The following is a 5,237-nucleotide window of genomic DNA, read 5'->3' on the forward strand; positions in this document are numbered from 1 at the left end:
TGCCTCAGCCTCCTGAGTCGCTGGGATTACAGGCACACGCCACCATGCCCAGCTAATTTTTTGTATTTTTAGTAGAGACGGGGTTTCACCATGTTGACCAGGATGGTCTCGATCCCTTGACCTCGTGATCCACCCGCCTCGGCCTCCCAAAGTGCTGGGATTACAGGCTTGAGCCACCGCGCCCGGCCACAATAAACTTTATCATCAAATTATGTAGATACAGAAAAAAAAACATAGTAGTATTTTTGTTGGGATTGCTTTACATTTATAAGTTAATTTAAGAACTGACATGATGTTGATTCTTCCTCTTTATGGTGTGTGTGCTTTCACTTGTTTGCATGTAATTTTGTGCCTTTCAGGAGTGTAGTTTTCTGACCTAGATTTTACACATCATTAAGTTATATCTACATATTTTTTTGCTACCATAAATCTTTTTTAAAAAAATTATTTATTTATTTATTTTTGAGACAGGGTCTTGCTCTGTTACCAGGCTGGAGTGCAGTGGCATGATCCCGGCTCACTGCAACCTCCACGTCCTGGGTTCAAGCGATTTTCCAGCCTCAGCCTCCTATGTGGCTGGGACCACAGGCATGCACCACCATGCCTAGCTAATTTCTATATTTTTTTGTAGAGATGGGGTTTTGCCATGTTGCCCAGGCTGGTCTTGAAGTTCTGTGCTCAAAACAATCTGCCCGCCTTGGTCTCCCAAAGTGCTGGGATTACAGGCGTAAGCCACCACACTCAGACAAAACATTTATTTTTAACACAGAAGATAGAGTCTTCCCTTTCCCATTTTCTATCCCCATTGCCTTTCTTTTGTAAGCCCTGATAAGTTTGGCGTATACTGTTTCAGATCTCTATCTGTGTATTTACATGTATATAATATATAAACAGATAAGACCTTACTATATGTATTGTTCCTCTACCTTGAGTTTTTCGCTATCACATTATGTCGTGGAGATGTTAATACATTGGCACCTGGAGATCTACTTCACTGCAAATACCATAGAATTATATATTGTGGATGTGCTATAATTTACTGAAGACATTCCCATCATGACATGCGTGTAGGTGGTTTTGCTACTAAAGAATGTGTTAGTCTCAAAAGATTACAGATTACCAGATTTTACATGGCATTCTGAAAAATAGGACAGCGAGATGAGGACATAGAACAGATCAGAGGTTAAAGGCTGAGGTTGGGGGATTCACTGCAAAGGTCAGCATCAGGGATCCTTTGGCGCGTTGAGATCCTCTGTATCCTGTTTGTGGTGGTGGTTACAAGAATCTGTGCATGTTAGAAAACCCAAATATATACCTTGTTTAGATAAAGGGTGTATTCTTGAAGATGGAAGGGCTAAATGCTATCTGCTATTAACACTGCTCTACCAGCTTCTTTGGGTATTTGTGTTATCTTTTAATCTCCATTTTTACTCATAATTTTTTTAGGTTTCTGCCTTTTGAATTTTTAAAAATCAAAACTAATCACCTCTTTTTACAAGTGAACATAATCCATAATTTTGCTCACTCATATTTGGATATTTGGACTTATTTCTAGATTTTAAATTTTCATTTATACTTTTCCCTTCTCCTTCCTGCCTTCTGCTGCACTGGTAATTTTTTCTCTGTCTCCTATTTCCCACCCAACCCTTTCTCAGCTGGTTAGGAAGATAGTGACTGTGCTTCTGTTCTTCTAGAGGTTATCTATACTTTCTTAACGTGTACATTTAACATTTTTAGTATCTCAACACCACTTCCAAGAATATGTTGTAACTACCCACTGAAGTATGCCAATTTGTTGCTCCTAGAGTTTGTTTTTGCTTTCTTTTGAAACATGCTTTTTTTTTTTTAACAATCTGTACTTGATTGCTTCTTCACATTTCTTTTTTTAACAGTCTGTACTTGATTGTGTTTTATATATTTACTAAATTATGAGTCAGAAGTTTTCTTAAATCCTATAACTTCTCCAAGGTTTCATTTTCCTTTTGGTTGAAGTATATACCTTAATAAATCTTTTTTTTTTAATTACCTGATAGCCAGTTGGCCCATTTTATTTATTTTATATATTTATATATATATATATTATATATATGTATGTATACATATATGTATACATACATATATAATGTGTATACATATATGTATACATATATGTATACGCACACATATGTGTATACATATGTGTATACATATATGTATACACACACACATATATATATACATATATGTATACATATATATGTGTATACACATATATATATATTATGGCATTTTAAGTTCTGGGGTACATGTAAAGAACATGCAGGATTGTTGCATAGGTACATACATGGCAGTGCAGTTTGCTGCCTCCATTCCCATCACCTAAAGCTGGCATTTCTTACCATGTTATCCCTCCCCAGCTCCGTACCCTGCATTGTCTGTCCCGTCATCCCCTCCACCACAGACCTCAGTGTGTGATGCTCCCCTCCCTGTGTCCATGTGTTCTCATTGGTCAACACCCATCTATGAGGGAGAACACACAGTGCTTGATTATCTGTTCCAGGGTAAGTTTGCTGAGAATGATGGTTTCCAGGTTCATCCATGTCCCTACAAAGGACATGAACTAATCGTTGTTTATGGCTGCATAATATTCCATGGTGTATATGTGCCACATTTTCAAGGTCCAGTCTGTCACTGATGGGCATTTGGGTTGGTTCCAAGTCTTTGCTATTGTAAACAGTGCCACAATGAACATACGTGTGCATGCGTCTTTATAATAGAATGATTTATAATCCTTTGGATATATACCCAGTAATCGGATTTCTGGGTCAAATGGAATTTCTATTTCTAGGTCCTTGAGGAATCGCCACACTGTCTTCCACAATGGTTGAACTAATTTACACTCCCACCAACAGTGTAAAAGTGTTCCTGTATGTCCACATCCTCTCCAGCATCTGTTGTCTCCAGATTTTTTAATGATCACCATTCTAACTGGCGTGAGATGGTATCTCAATGTGGTTTTGATTTGCATTTCTCTAATGACCAGTGATGATGAGTATTTTTTCATATGTTCGTTGGCCTCATGTATGTCTTCTTTTGAAAAGTGTCTGTTCATATCCTTTGCCCACTTTTGAATGGGTTTGTTTTTTTCTTGTAAATCTGTTTTAGTTCATTGTAGATTTTGGATATAAGCCCTAGGTCTGATGGGTAGATTGCAAAAATTTTTTCCCATTCTGTTGCTTGGCGGTTCACGCTAATGATTGTTTCTTTTGCTGTGCAGAAGCTCTGGAGTTTAATTAGATCCCTTTTGTCTATTTTTGCTTTTGTTGCCAATGCTTTTGGTGTTTTAGTCATGAAGTCCTTGCCTATGCCTATGTCCTGAATGGTTTTGCCTAGGTTTTCTTCTAAGGATTTTATGGTGTTAGGTCTTATGTTTAAGTCTTTAATCCATCTGGAGTTAATTTTAGTGTAAGGTGTCAGGAAGGGGTCCAGTTTCTGCTTTCTGCACATGGCTAGCCAGTTTTCCCAGCACCATTTATTAAACAGGGAATCCTTTCCCCATTGCTTGTTTTTGTCAGGTTTGTCAAATATCAGATGGTTGTAAGTGTGTGGCACTGCCTCCAAGGCTTCTGTTCTGTTCCATTGGTCTATATCTCTGTTTTGGTACCAGTACCATGCTGTTTGGATTACTGTAGCCTTGTAGTATAGTTTGAAGTCAGGGAGTGTGATGCCTCCAGCTTTGTTCTTTTTGCTTAGAATTGACTATAGCTATGCGGGCTATCTTTTGGTTCCATATGAAGTTTAAGGTGGTTTTTTCCAGTTCTGTGAAGAAGGTCATTGGTAGCTTGATGGGGATAGCATTGAATCTGTAAATTACTATGGGCAGTGTGGCCATTTTCATGATGTTGATTCTTCCTAACCATGAGCATGGAATGTTTCTTCATCTGTTTGTGTCCTCTCTTATTTCCTTGAGCAGTGCTTTGTAGTTTTCCTTGAAGAAGTCCTTTACAAACTTTGTTGGTTGTATTCCTAGGTATTTATTGTCTTTGTAGCAATTGTGAATGGCAGTTCGTTCTTGATTTTTTGGCTCTCTTTAAGTCTGTTATTGGTGTATAGGAATGCCTGTGATTTTTGCACATTGATTTTGTATCCTGAGACTTTGCTGAAGTTGCTTATCAGTTTATGGAGATTTTGGGCTGAGAGGATAGGGTCCCTAAATATACAATCATGTCGTCTGCAAAGAAAGACAATTTGACTTCCTCCTTTCCTAACTGAATATCCTATCCTTTATTTCTTTCTCTTGCCTGATTGCTCTGGCTAGAACTTCCATTACTGTATTCAATAGGAGTGGTGAGAGATGGCATCCTTGTCTAGTGCCAGATTTCAAAGGGAATGCTTCCAGTTTTTGCCCATTCAGTATGATATTGGCTGTGGGTTTGTCATAAATAGCTTTTATTATTTTGAGATATGTTCCATCAATACCTAGTTTATTGATAGTTTTTAGCATAAAATGCTGTTGAATTTTGTCAAAGGCCTTCTCTACATCTACTGAGATAATCATGTGGTTTTTGCCTTTGGTTCTGTTTATGTGGTGAATTATGTTTATAGGCTTGTGTATGTTGAACCAGTCTTGCCTCCCCGGGATGAAGCCTACTTGATCATGATGGATAAGCTTTTTGATATGCTGTTGCAATCGGTTTGCCAGTATTTCATTGAAGATTTTTGCTTCTATGTTCATCATGAATATTGGCCTGAAGTTTTCTTTTCTTGTTTAGTCTCTGCCGGATTTTGGTATCAGGATGATGTTGGTCTCATAAAATGATTTGGGAAGGATTTTCTCTTTATGGATTGTTTGGAATAGTTTCAGAAGGAGTGGTACCAGCTCCTCTTTGTATGTCTGGTAGAATTTGCCTGCGAACCAATCTGGACCTGAGCTTTTTTTTGGTTGGTAAGCTATTAATTTCTGCCTCAACTTCAGACCTTGTTATTGGTCTATTCAGGGTTTCAACTTCTTCCTGGTTTAGGCTTGGGGGGATGCAAGTGTCCAGGAATTTATCCATTTCTTCCAGGTTTACTGGTTTATGTGCATAGAGTTGTTTGAAGTAATCTCTGATGGTGGTGTGTATTTCTGTGGAATCTGTGATATCCCCTTTATCATTTTTTATTGTGTCTATTTGATTATTCTCTCTTTTCTTTTTTATTAATCTGGCTAGTGGTCTATTTTGTTGATCATTTCAAAAAACCAGCTCCTGGATTTATTG

At 37.8% G+C, this 5,237-nt stretch overlaps 1 protein-coding gene across 2 annotated transcripts in view; it reads right to left on the minus strand.

The window, feature by feature from the left end:
• The window catches only part of LRRC8C (leucine rich repeat containing 8 VRAC subunit C), a 110,327-nt gene that overhangs the window by 9,470 nt on the left and 95,620 nt on the right, over window positions 1-5,237 (minus strand). The window lies entirely within an intron of this gene.

This window comes from Cebus imitator, unplaced genomic scaffold (genome assembly GCF_001604975.1).
Source record: "Cebus imitator isolate Cc_AM_T3 unplaced genomic scaffold, Cebus_imitator-1.0 Scaffold240, whole genome shotgun sequence".
Classification (NCBI taxonomy): Eukaryota; Metazoa; Chordata; class Mammalia; order Primates; family Cebidae; genus Cebus; species Cebus imitator.